The sequence below is a fragment of the Protopterus annectens genome, chromosome 6.part1 (genome assembly GCF_019279795.1).
Source record: "Protopterus annectens isolate FY-2018-M chromosome 6.part1, PAN1.0, whole genome shotgun sequence".
Lineage (NCBI taxonomy): Eukaryota > Metazoa > Chordata > Ceratodontiformes > Protopteridae > Protopterus > Protopterus annectens.
Window position 1 is genome coordinate 552,135,470 of NC_056738.1, and position 14,923 is coordinate 552,150,392.

The following is a 14,923-nucleotide window of genomic DNA, read 5'->3' on the forward strand; positions in this document are numbered from 1 at the left end:
TGCTTAAAGAGGTGAACAAATTTAGACTGAAGGTTCAATAGTGCTTTCATGATACTCTGCTGGAAAATGTTACGACTTGTTATTTTATATGGTCAAAAGGCACATCTAGTCATTATTAGGGCTCAAAGGCAGTTTGAAAATAAGACTGCTTTTCAAAGACAAATTAGGCAAGCTTCCAGTTGTGTACTCCATGAAGTTAGACCCAGAGATCAGACCAGTCAGGCCAGCACATAAAGTTTCAATAGCAAGACTGCTAGCCAAACTAGATAAAATGGTGTGACAAGGTGTGATTTGTCCAGTTGCAGAACTGACTGAATGGATATCTTTCATTATGGTAGCTCATAAGAAAAGCTCAGATGGCAACAGAATATGTATCGACCCACAACATTTGAACAAAGCAGTAAAAAGACCTCATCATCCAATGTGCATAGTCAAAGAAGTCACAGCCTTGATGCCAAATTCCACTGTTTTTTCTGTCTTAGATGCAAAGAGTTCATTTTGGCAAATTCAGCTTGACAAACTATTCTGATTGCCACTACTTTCAGTACTCCGTTTGGCAGGTACAGATTTTTGAGAATGCCATTAGGGATAAATTCTGCTAGTGAAGTCTTTCAATGTGCAATGGAACAAATTTTTTCTGGGTATTCTTGTGCTACTATAGTAGACAACCCTACAACCAGACCCTACAAAATAAACAGCCATTCTTGAGATGCCAGCTCCAGACAATGTTCAAGCCCTGCAATGTTTTCTATACATAGTCAACTATCTAGAGAAGCTTATTCCAGACTTGAGCCAACTTTCAGCACCGCTTAGAGAGCTGACAGTAAAGATGTACAACTGCTCTTGATTAGAGAAACACCAAAGAGCATTCTGAAACAGAGAATTGCTAGTCCACCAACTCTCAGATACTATGATGTTCACAAACCATGTACACTTTCCTGTGATGTTCCAAAATGTGGTCTTGGTGCAGTCATTCTACAAGATGGTCAACCTGTTACCTATGCATCGAGAACTCTTACTGTTGCACTGAAATTGTATTTAGATACTGGTGAGGGATGTGACAGATGACATTCAGCACTCTATTTCAGAACTAACAAGACCACTCACCCACTTCATCTTGCCTTGCTTTAGTAAGTAACTTAACTAAGAAACAGTATTTCTTCAGTCAGCTAGGAAAATATAGCAAAATTAGATAAAAGTATTGTTTTTCTGTATCTGTCTCTTTCCATCTGTGTTATTTTTTTATATTTCCTGTGAATTGAAATTCTGGTGGTTATTGTGCATACATATTTTTTAGGGTCTATATCACCACATCGAATGGTGATAAGTTTGAACACCCTTTGTTCGAAATGAAAAGTCCGAAAGCCCTAAACTGTGAAGTTATGGAACATCGATTTTTTTCCCAGGGAAAAAATTGGTGAGCCGTCTTCAGGGCTTTGCTATTTCCTTCACTGTAGTGCGATCTTGGAATTGGTATATTTAAGTAGGGGGTGTGGGGGGCACAGCCCCCCATGTTGGGGGGTGTGGGGGACGAAGCCCCCTACTTCAGTTTGTTTCAAAGTTGTGATTTTTTTTTTCATGGAGCAGCTATTTTTTCCCCTGGTAAAAAAAATTGCTGTTCCGTGAGTTTGCTGTTTAGGGTTTTTGGACTTTTAGGTTCGAACAAAGGGCGTTCGAACTTATCACCATTCGATGTGGTGATATAGACCCTATTTTTTATATTTCTTGTGAACTGAAACTCTGGTGTTTATTGTGAATAGATATTCATTATTGTCATATATAATTTTTTGTTAAACATATCTAAACTTTTCATTGTGGCTAGTCTTTTAGAAAATATTTAACCTTTGAGATTAAGTGCATATATTTAGTGGCACTGTAGCATCATGGTCCTGAAAGTCTTGCCAATTTGTTAACACTACCATTTGTATAAGTATTAATTTTACTAAGAGTAATTGGATAACCCAGTAAGAGCCTTGAAGTAGCTGGCTGGTAGCAGTGAATCTGCCTTATGGTCTGTTTGGAGGTGGCATAGCGGGTAAATCTGTGCCAGTGTGTGTGTGTGTGTGTGTGTGTGTGTGTGTGTGTGTGTGTGTGTGTGTGTGTGTGTGTGTGTGTGTGTGTGTGTGTGTGTGAAAATCAAATCTCAAAGAGTGGATGTGTGTCTGTCAGCTACTTGGAACAGGGACACTGAGCACTGATTTCTGCAGAGAGAAAGGTGGAGTCTTTTTTGGGACCTGGAGAGGAAGTCTAGCCCCAGGGCTGGAGTGTGTTCCCTGTGTACTCTTAAGGGAAATTGTGCTTGGTGCAGAGAACTGCATCTGAAAATATTGTGTGTATCTATGTTTGTTCAAAGTGAACATTCCTCACTGGTTCAGTGGTGAGGATTGATGCTCCTTGATTACTGGCTCAGAGGAGGGACATCACATAGGTAAAATACAGACTCACATTACTGAACATTCACGTGAGCCTGTTTCTCTGAATGTCCATAATGTCTAAAAAGTTAAGTAGATGTGTATAGTTTGAGATTGTGCATGTGCATGTTTGTGAGTTAGGGTTAGGTAAGGGGATAGTTTTGGAGTGTGTTTGTGTGTGACTTTGCTTTTTAGAGATAGATTTAAGGTTAGGAGATTGTTTTTGTTATTTGTGTGTGTGCGCTCACGTGTGTGTGTGTGTGTGTGTGTGTGTGTGTGTGTGTGTGTGTGTGTGTGTGTGTGTGTGTGTGTGTGTGTGTGTGTGTGTGTGTGTGTGTGTGTGTATATGTGTGTGTGTTTTCTGTGATCAGCTGTCTAGATCAGTGATGCTAGTAGTAAAGTTCTTCTCTTAAGATGATGTGCAGGGTTTGGGATGGGGAAGGATAGGGTAAGGGTTAGCAGGCAGGAAGAGAAGACCCTCACCCATGAATATTACTCATGTCTACTCACCCTAACCTTTCCCCTGCCCCATTCCCAACCCTGCACTATTTCTTAGCAAAAAGTCTTTCCCCAACAGTATCACTATTCAGACCAAGCTCACCTGGAGGCACAGTTATTTATTTGTGTATTTATTTATTTATTTATTTTTATATTCACTGATTGGAAATAAGGGCTTTTGTTTTTGTTTTCTGATCACTGAATTGTCTGCATTGTGGCATTTTGGTGAGTATTTGTTTTGACCTGAAATTATCGAGGAAACTGAGTCTGATCATTCTGCAGGTCATTTTAAACTGTAGTCATATCTAACTATATATATATATATATATATATATATATATATATATATATATATATATATATATCTCTCTCTCTCTCTCTATATATATATATATATATATATATATATATATATATATATATATATATATATATATATATATGCACATATATAGAGAGAGAGTGATGTGCATGAGTATTCATGGCTTCCCAATTTTTTTTTGCACTGAGGCAGAGGCACGCTTGCCAGAATTGGTGTTTGTCAGCTACATGCTCATGGTACCTGAACTTTTATATGTTATACTGAATAAAACATACAAAAACAATTTGTTTATTTGACAACATAGGTTCATAGGTAGGTACTAGGCTATCAGCCCTGGGGCCTATAGAAGCCTAGCCATAATGATTCCCTGGCTATTGCTTTCCACAGATATTTACTTTCCTGGATCCCTGTCTAGCAGGACTACTGATGCATTCCCTGGGGTGAATTTCCTATCTCCCATCCAAACGTCAAGGTTCCTCTTGAAGAGGGCCATTGAGGTGCTCTGCCTGACATGTATGGACAGCCTATCCAGAGAATGGAGAGTCCCTGGGTCAGGAACCTATCCCTCCATCATGTTCTATTTATTGTTGTGACAATGTTAAGATCCCTGGAGCATATGGCTTGGAGGGATTGGGATTTCTTTAAGTGTAGCATATCCAACAACTCTGGGTTTGACATGGACTTGTATGTTAGGCAGAGATCGCCTCTGAGTAGGCAATATGCGACAGAGTATAGCTGGAGTTTCTTTAGATGGTCAGCATAAGGCGTCTACTTTAGAACTTTGATTCTTTTTGTGAGTTATTTCTGCAGCCTTTCTAGTTGTTGCAGATGCCTTGCGAGGTACATACCAAACGGGGCATTGTATTATATAATGGGTCTAATGAGGGATGAGTACAGAGGGACAATGTCCTCCTTTTTTCTGAATGAAAAGCCCTTGATGATGAGGTGTGCCACGTAGAAGGATTTTCTAACTGTTTAACCTATGTGGTTATCAAAGGTGAGACCACTGTCCACCTGCATCCCTAGGTCTCTTATCAAACCTTTGATGTTTAGTGTACTGCCACCTATGTGGTAGTTTACAGGTACGTGTTTTTTTTCCCAAAGGGGACAACTATACATTTTTTGGCATTTAGCTTGAGCCTATGGCTCTGACACCAGGCATCTGTTTTGGTAAGGCCCTTTTGTAGTATATCCACATCAATTGGGGATTCAATAATGGCTCCCAGCTTGCAGTCATCTGTGAACTTTGTAAGCCAGAGTCCCTTAGAGTTGGCCTGTACTTCAGAGAAGTAGATGCCACACAAGAGTGGTCCCAGGACAGAACCCTGTGGTACACCACTTGTCACTTGTCTGGAGCTGGATTTGGAGTCAGCTACTTTTACAGTGTGTGTTCTGTCAGTAAGCCAGTTTGCAATCCATCGAGTGATGTAGGGATTAATGCCCAGCTTAGTAAGTTTATGTATGATTCCAGAGTAGGGGATAGTGTTGAAAGCCTTGGTGAGGTCCACGTAGGCTGTGTGAACTACCTTAACCTTGTCCACGGCTCTGGAGACTGATTTGAAGAAGTCGATCAGGTTCAGGAGGCAAGATTGGCCCTTCACAAACTCAAACTGGGTGGGGTTCAGTGTTTGAAGGTTGCCAATGTCTTTGTTTATGAGTTCCATGATAATACATTCCATGGTCTTGCAGATCAGGCTTGTCAGACTGATGGTACTGTAGTTTCTGGGATCCAAAGTGGATCCCCCCTTGTGGAGTGGGATGACTATAGCTGTGCACCACTATGTGGGCACAAAGCCTGAGGTGAGGCTATGGTTAAACATGACACATAGGTGAGGTGCCAGTTCATTTTGTAGTTCATGCAGTACACAGCCCGGGATGTCATCTGGTCCCATAGATACTGTATTCTTGGCTTTGGAGAGTGCTTTTTTTTTACCTGAATGGCCATGATTACCGGAATTTGGCATTCTTTCGGTATTGATATGGGCCCTTTAGGGCATGAGAGGGGGGTGAAGTTGGCACTGAATCTATCTGCCAGGATATTGTTAATATCCTTGGGATCAGTATATCTAGTGCCATTCTGCTGTAGCTCAGAATGGCACTAGATGTCAGTCCTATTTGCTACACTTGTGAAACGTACTCATAACACCAGAAAGTACAGCCAAGATTTACCCCGGGATTCATGAAGCTTGCGTATTGCGCTGGAGTAGCATCGGCGATCTAGCACCAAATGTGGCCATCGAGAGATTCAGGTAAGAGCTGTTTCCATGTGCACTACCAGCGTACACCAGAGCTGCACAACTCCCGGTGCATGTATGCTAATTACCCCATGCACAGCAGTGTAGCATGCAAATGAAGGTATATAGCAATTCATGAAGTTGTGCAGGCATAGCATAAGCATGTAGAAATGTAAACCAAAAAAAGAACGGTTTACATGTTGCCAAACATAAAATCGGAGCCATGAAAGTGGACCAAACTTACGTGTTATAATGTTAATATATGCCAATGGCTAAATATATAGCCAATGGCATAAAACAACATGCACAACATATAAAAACTAACATTTAATTTCATGGCCACACTAACGCAAAGTAAAACCACAGTGCATCTGTGTGCAAACGGGATCATAATGAAAATATATTTAGCTGTCATAAAACTGTAATGTAATGCAATTTATGAAATCCCCATAATAGTCAATGGCACGCATGCTTTACCATAACCATGGTGCAAGGGTTGCTAAGGGTCTGTGACAATGTTCCATGCGGTAACTAGGAATTAGCAGTCAATGCCATGCAAATGAGCCAAGTCATACTGAATCGCAAACATCCCACCAGCGTAAGGATATACCACACGGTGTAGCATTACAACACCGAGGAGTGCCCTGAAGGTAAACATGACATCAAGAGAGGGGCGCGCCACCGTATCTGTAAGCACATTGGATCACTGCTAATCCATGTGGGGTGTTGCTAAGCAAAGCTGCAGGATAGGGGTGTAGAAGTAGCCATAGCTTTGCTTAGTTGAGAGCACACAAGGTAACCGAAAGTTCATGTGAACGTGGATGAAAACGCACACGAAACCCGGTAAACAGATGTGCGCGGCGCGCACCACAGCTGAAACAGGAAGGATACGGGAAGACAATAAGGAAATGCTGCAGCATGGTAATTGGAGTACAAATGAATAATTAACACCTAGAAACTTACAGTGGGCCATAGACAACAGCTAACAAGCCTGCTAGCAGCTACCTGCAGAACAGGAAAGGGGAGGTGCCGTACAGCAAAGAAAAGAGAACTGTCATAGCAGAACAAAGCAAACTTGCTGTAGATCAGCTACATAGCACATTTCCCAACACAATCCTGGGTTGTGGAAGCACAAAACAAGAAAGTCGGCAGCTGGATGCATGCCTGACAAAGGGAGGTGAATTGGATTGAAAATAGAAGTAAAGGGCAATAGATGAATCACGGCAGACAAGCGTAAGTCAACACCAAAGGCCCCCCAATAGCAGTACCTGCTGTAAAACCAATAATTAAGATACCCTGCAGCTGGAATAGCACAAACACACCCAGTTACACCAGCATAATCCATTGCACAATAGTATAAGGTGTGAAAGCCCCACACACACACTTGTGTATTCCCAGACACTCTGCACCATTGGAGTATACAGACGGGGAACTTTTAATATGTATATGTTAGGGGCTGCCATAGCTTTGATTCACCAGCATGTGTTGGAGACTGATGGTGGTGAGGAGGATGATGATGACAACCATCTCAGGCACTGGAGGAGGAGATGAATGTTCAGACCCAGGGTAACCTACCAGGGGCTACATGATCTGGAGATAGTAGAGCATTACAGGGTGGACAGGGACATCATACAGCAACTTGTTGAGCTGTGCCGGCCATGCCTCAGAGCCAGAAGTAACAGAGGGGAACCCATCCCAGTGGACACAAAGGTATGTGTAAGATTGAGAATACTAGCTACAGGTACCTTCCAAAGGCCAACTGGGGATATCATGGGGATCTCACAGGCATCAGCATCCAGGGTACTCCACCAGTTCCTGGAAGCCATGTTACCACATGCCAATGAGCACAAACACTTCCCCTGAATGCAGAAGGAGTTGGCCAGCAATATGGGTCTCTTCCACCATGTGGTGGACTACCTGGAGGTACTGGGTGCAATAGACTGCACGCACATACACATCAAGTCACCACCCAGTGAGCAGGGTAGGCGATACATAAACTGCAAGGGATTCCCCTCCATCAACTGCCAGGTCATGTGCAATGCCCAGGGCATTATCATCGATGTGTGTGCTGGCAGTCCTGGAAGCTATCACGACTCCCACATCTGGCATGCCTCACAGCTGTATCAGGTATTTGCCAGGGGGGACATCCCATATGGCCACCTGGTGGGGGATGCTGGCTATGCACTGGAACCGTGGATGATGACACCCATCAGAAATGCACACACAGCCACGCAAGAATGCCATAATGAGGCACACACAAAAACCAGAATCATCATAGAGCACATGTTTGGGATGCTGAAATCACGGTTCAGTTGCTTGGACATATCTGGTGGAGCCTTGCAGTACTCTCCAGGAACGTGTGCCCACATCTTCATAGTATGTGCCATGCTACACAATATGATTCTGCGGAAATAACTGCAGCAGGGGCAGAATACTGAAGGCCCTCACAGCCCACCACCATTGCCAAGGGACCCACAGGCACAGGGGTGCTCAGACCATGAACACCCTGTGCTAGCCCCAGTAGGCAGATGGAGGCGTACCCAGTATGACCATGCCTTGGCAAAGAGGGACTGTATAGCACACACACTGACAGTGTAGGCACTCATGGACTGACACCCTTCTCCACCTGCACACACAGCAAACATGGATGGCACACACACACAACCACCTGTAAATTGTCATGTATAGGTGGTCTACCGTGTGCATCCTACATAAGTAGCCCTCAACTATTGGACACACAACCGCCATTGGCACAAGGTAAGTCAATACCTGAACAGTATATTAAGCTATCAGCATGTGTACATACTGTATGTACAGGTTCATAGATACATAGGTAGGTACATGCCCAACCGTTGAGGCCACTCATAAGCATAGGAAAAATGTGTCTGTTGTCGCCACCCCATAGATCAACTAACTGTCCCTCTGTGGAGCAGAGCCACTTGCAGGATCCCTGGGGTGTAGCTACTGTTCACCACCCACTCTGCAAGGATTCCCCAGAGTGTTAGTGAGGGGTTTTGTATAATGTAATCAGGGATGTGTTTCCAAATAATGGGGAGTATCCCTGACAGGAATCTTCACAGATGTGTACATGTTATATACTATACCTTAAACACAGCTTGCATGCATAGGTAGTTCTCCACAGAATAATAAACATGTGGAACACACAACCGCTGAAATGTGCGTTCATCACCCTTGCACTACCAGTGCCTGCTCTGAGAGGTAAGATATCACTGCCAGGATTAGAACATACAACCATGTACACATTCATCTTGATAACATACCACTAAGCTACCTGAGATGTACCAATGGCAGTCGTGTATACTGACAGGATAAAACACAAAAGGTAGGAATGTGTTGAAATAGGACAAACCGGCATGTACACAATGAAAGGTGTATGTTTTATATATATATATATATATATATATATATATATATATATATATATATATATATATATACACATCATCATATATATATAGAGAGAGAGAGAGAGAGAGAGAGAGAGAGAGAGAGAGATATGTTGATATATGGGAATATACATATATATGTAGATATATAGATAGGTTAACAACATCTACATAACCATGGAGGTACATATAAATGGGATACCTACCACATACCGACTGCTTTACATACCAACGCACATAATCCTGAGGCTTAAGATCTGAAAGAACACAGTACTGAATCACCAGATGCGCGAGGTGTAATCTCACGATGTTAATGGACAGTTAGTCAGTGCTTCTGGTGTTGCGGTTTGGGTAGGTTACTGTGTGTATCTTAGGGCTGTAGTGTGTGTAAGTGTGTGTTCTGTGTGTGGTATGTGTTGTTGGGGGACTGTAATGTATGGTTGTGGGTTAGCTTTGTGCATCTGTTTGCACGGCCTAGGATGTAGAATATTAAAGTAGGGGGTGGTGTGTGGGGCACAGACACCTATGTGGGGTTTGTAGGGTGGCTTGGCCACCTGCTCATATGTAGTGTAGGATGGTTTGTTTGGATGTGTTGGGTAGCAGTGTGTCTGTATGTGCATGTGTGTGTTCCATGTTCATGTTACCTTCGTGAGTTACTGTCGATGTTGGTAATATGGGGTATGGGAGTCTGTTCCTGGGACTGTGTGCGTCGGAATACTGTGGTTTCAGGATTCCGTAGGTCTCCCATATACAGCAGTTGACGTGTTCACATATGTGTATAACATAGACCATAGCAATCACACATTCCGCCACTACCAACCTTTATGAACAAAGGATATGGAGAGTATATGCCTATACACCATTACAAATATGTGCTATGGACATGAGCCAATGATAGTGTTACCACCTGTTCCACTTTGCGAGGGACACTCCCTCTTTGGGCGGTTGTGTCCTGACCAAATATATTAAATGTGGCAAATGTCCTGGGATTGTAGGACATAATTATGTCCCATATGTACTGTAATAGTTGCATACAATAGTTATTTCTGTATCTAAAGTACCTACATGGTACAGGAAACAGGATAAGCTATTAAACTTCTACAAGAATAAGCTTATAATTAGGCTAGAAAGGAAAGTTCTATCCATGGTACTGACCATGGGTTTGTGTCAACCTGTAAAATCAGCTGTGTGTCTCAAAAAGGACCCACTATAGACATATGAAAAGGTGGCAACCCTAGCCAAAGAGGGTCAGTCACCAACACAACTACGATGACTGCAAATACCTATGACAGAAATACACAGCTATCATGTAGCAACACGTTATTACATTCAGATGTATTACTGAAGGGATTCAAGGACTAACATCACCTGAATGCTATACAGGAACCACATAATAGTGCCTTAATGAATCAGCCTGCAAATACCATTGTATTAGTCCACAAAAGGATAGGTGTTCAAATTGGGAAGGAACCCTCACGCACATAGTGATTATGTATAAAAGCAGTTCCTACACACCTGCATTTGCTAAGCACACCCACCAACATCACCCCCACACCCAAACATATTACAATACAAACTGTAATAACATCACAAATCATTCACACACTGTAAGACATCTGCAGAAGCCTTAACATACCTTGTCAGAGACACACTAACATGGTCCTAAGTGAAATAGCAGCTGTTATACAATGGAACAGCTGCTGATGTAATAGGGTTTGTTTGCACTAATCCCATTTCAGAGTGTTGTGCGTACACCGGGATGTGTTAGCAATTAATGAGTAACAGCACAGTATGCTACACTTGTACACCAAATCAAGGATGTCTGGTGAGCACAGTGTACACCACATAACAGTTTATGCATAGCCATACGTCCTTGAGCTGGACAAACATCCTTGCCAGACTTAAACATCTGCAGAAGTATCAGGTATAAACAAACCCTGCATAAGTAGCACTATTCCAAAATATAACAGCTGTAGTCACATGTAGAACTAAATCATCTAGCCATTACACACAGTTCACGAGAGTCATGAAGCTAATATATCTCTGTCTATAACACATCTAGGCCATCTCCCTTGAAAGTAAGGCAAACGGACAACACCCAAAAGGAGTACTCCCTTATACACCACTGTTGCCATGGTATAGGCTAATGGAGTAGCTGCATAGCTGATGTGCATCCAATTAACTACTTTGGAACAGCAATTGGTGGACAGGATACCACATGTTACCGATATGTAACTAGAAAAGGATGTGTCATCATACATTCAAACCATCCGTATATACCAGCGGAACATTACAAATAACATTGAAACACAAACCAAAAAGGATTGAATCAACTGTTAATGATATGTTGGGTTACTAATAAGGTATGTAGAACAATCAGTATGTCTGTGTATGTAGCACTAGTATGTAGTATTTAAAGTGCACGCAATCCATATAGTGGAAACAGTTATCTAGTAGTGATGTATTGTTGAGCATAGTCACGCTTGTAGTATTTGTGTGTACTGCTGTAGGTCACAAGGCAAACACTGCATACACCACAAGAGATGCTATATAAGGGCTTTGAACAGAAATACTTCTCACCAGCCGATGTCAGTGGCAGGGTTGGTCCAACAAGTATGTGCTATAACAGGGGATAGCATATGTTGATAAATTGTAACTGTAGCCATATGTATGGGTGTAATACAGAGAATAACATGTGGAAGGTTGGGCCACTGTGCAGGTATGTTTTGCATTGTGGGATATTGTGCCAATAACTGTGTAATGTACAGTATTGTAGGCAGATATATATATTACAAGCTACATAGCATTACTGTAATGGTAGGCAAACATTAGTTATGTCAACTGGCATTTAAAATACACAATAACAGTATACATATGTCTTTTAGTGAGCCGACAGTTTATCAGCATGATAGCAAAGTAAAATGGAAGAGCTATTTAACTATCCATGCACATAAGACATGTAATATGTGCAAAGGTAGGTACTAGGCTGTTTTACCAAGGGTATCTGTAAGCCTAGCTAGCGTGTGTTGTCTTTCGCCACCCCCACAGGTTGGTTCCCTGTGCCTCTGAATGGCAGAGCCAATTGTGCCTCTGTCCAGCAGAGCCACTGCAGTGATCCCCGAGTACATGTCTGTTTCCCATCCACATGTCAAGGTTTCCCTTGAAGAGTGCTCATGAGGGGCCCTGCCTGATTTACATTGGAATCACATTCCAAAACATAGGGAGTGTCCAGGTCAGGAATCTATCCGTTCAGCACATCCTACTCATCGTTGTGGTTAGGTGTATATCCCTAGAGCATGTGGCTCTCAGGGGCTTCTGTTTAGGTGGAGCATATCCAGCAATACAGGGCTGGACATGGGCCTTGTATGTCAAGCAGAGATCACCTGTGAGTATGCGTTATGCAACTGAGTACAGCTGGAGTTTTGTAGCTTGGGCTGCATAGGTCATTTGTTTGAGGTCAGTAATCTGCTTGGTGTGGTACTGGTGTGGTCTTCCAAGCTGTTGCAGTTGTCTTGTAAGGTATATCCCAAATGGGGTGTTGTATCCTTTAATGGGTCTAATATGACATGTGTAGAGTCACAATGGCCCCTCTGATCTGGATGCGAACCCATTAGAGATTAGGGGGGCCATGTAGAAGGATATTCTAACCACCTTGTCATTATGGGTATTGAAGGAGAGATTGCTATCTACTGGTGTTTCCGGATCCCATATTACCTTTTTTGTATGTAGGGGACTAGCACCTATGTGGTAGTCCATGGGGAATTAGTTATATCCAAAGGGGATGACTATGCACTTTTAGGCATTCAGCTTGACGCCATGATATTAACACTAGGTATCCATTTCAGTGTGACCCTTCCAGAGGGTGTCTGTAACAGCTGGGGAAACAATTATGTCCCCTAGTTTGCAGTCATCTGCAAACCTTTTCAGCCAAAGCCCTCCTGTGCTTGTCTGTACATCAGTGAAGTATATACTGAACATGAGGGGTCCTAGGACTGAGCCCTGGGGAAGGCAGTTGTAACTGGTATATAGTCAGACCAAAGGTATGCAACTCCTACTGTGTGTGTTCTGTCCGTGAGCCACTTTACAAACCATCGCATGACGTAGGGGTTAATGGTCAGGCGGATGGGTATGTTGATAATACCAGAAGGAAGAATGGTGTTGAAAGCCTATGAGAGATCTAGGTAGGCTGTGTGGACCTCCTTACCCTCATCTAATGCCTTGGTAACTGTCTCTAAGAAGCCCACCAGGTTTAGGAGGCATGGTCCGGCCTTAACAATGCCAAACAGGGAGGGGTTAAAGGTTGGGAGGTACCCAATGTTTCTGTGACAGTGACAGTGATCCATGATGTGCACCATAGCCTTGCAGACCAGGCTAGTCAGGCCTATAGGGAAATAGGTCCCATGGTCCTTTGTGGCGCCACCTTTGTGGAGTGGGATAACTGTTGCTGTGTGCCATTCAGGGGGCACTATGCCCGATGTGAGGCTATTATTCAACATGGTGTGTAGGTGAGGAGACAGTACGATCCGAAGTTCATGTAAAACGCAGTCTGGGATGTTGTCCGGTCCCATGGATGCTGTGATATTGCCTTCGGAGTGTGCAGCTTTGAGAGGGATCTGCTAGGATGTTGCCAATATCATTTGTTTCTGTAATGTTTGTGCCTTTGTGCTGTAACTCAGAGCAGATCTGGTTGTTGACATCGAGGCTCTGTGGTTGTTGTTGGTATTAGTTGCGTTATAGTTTTTGTAGCTAGCTTTGGAGGATTGTATAAGGGATCTCACCTTCTTACTGAGGCTGGCCAGGGATCTCCTTCATGCATGGTATTGTACTCTCATTTGCAACAGTGTCTTCCTCCTTTAGTACAATATGTTTATGGTAAGGGACCACCAGATTGGTTTAGTTAATTATGAGTATAACGTCCTGGTTCTGTTTGGGATAGCACAAGCCATGCACTCCTGTAAGTGCTTCTAGAGTGCATTTGTGTAGGATTCAGCAGTTGTAACAGTACTGTCCATCTGCATGGGTGTCATGACGTCAACCACGTCTGCCTTAAGAAGCATGTAGTTGGTCTTGTAGACATATTATACTGTGGTTCGCTTAATGGGGGTAGGTGCGGGATGTGGATATCAACGGTGTTCAGCACATATTCTGATTGGACCAATGAGGAGTTGGCTTCACGTGTGGAGCACCAGTCACTCATGTTGGTAATGACTACGTCTAGGATATTGTTGCCCCTGGTGGTTGTGTGGATATGTTGAGTCAGGGCATTGGGGTTTATGAATTCTAGAAACCGTTGAGCTAATGTGTTGGTACACGAGTTGTTTTCACAGTTAATGGTGGGGTGGATACAGTGAGGCTTATGTAATGAGTGTGGTGTTGTGCAACTGTGCACTTTCTCCACATGACAGTCAGGGTCAGGCTTGGTTGGAGAGACCTTTACCTCCAGTTTGGCTAGATGAGTGCATCTCTCACAGGTTGTAGTGTTGGGTGGTAGGCAGAGAGGCTTGTCTGTGTACATGAGACAATGTGTACATTGCCCCTAGATGTCCAGATTCATCAGATAGACAGGTGAGAACACTGGCAGTTGACTCTTGGACATGCCTGAATATAGAACTACATTCACCTAGATAAGTGAGGAAAGTGAGTACAACAATTACATTACTCTACGCAAGTGAGAAAAGTATGTACATAACCTGTTCACCCTTACCTGTAGGTGATGTGGAAAATTGAGTGCTATAGTAATCATTAGCTTACATAGTGTTTACAAGTCCTGAACAAGTGCTTAGCATAAATAAGCAATCCAGATAGGGTCTTGGATAATATAAAAACATGGCCCCCTCCCCCCAACAGGTACACAAGCATATATCCATGTACACCACAGGGCCCTTTTACCCACAACTATGCAGGTACAAGCTGCACTCAATCTGCATGGGACCTTCCCACATTACAGGTTGTATCATACACATATGGCAAAACATGATGCTCTCCACGTACACATCATGTAAAACATAGCTCCATGTCAGGTTGTGTACACACTGAATGGTGCACACCAAC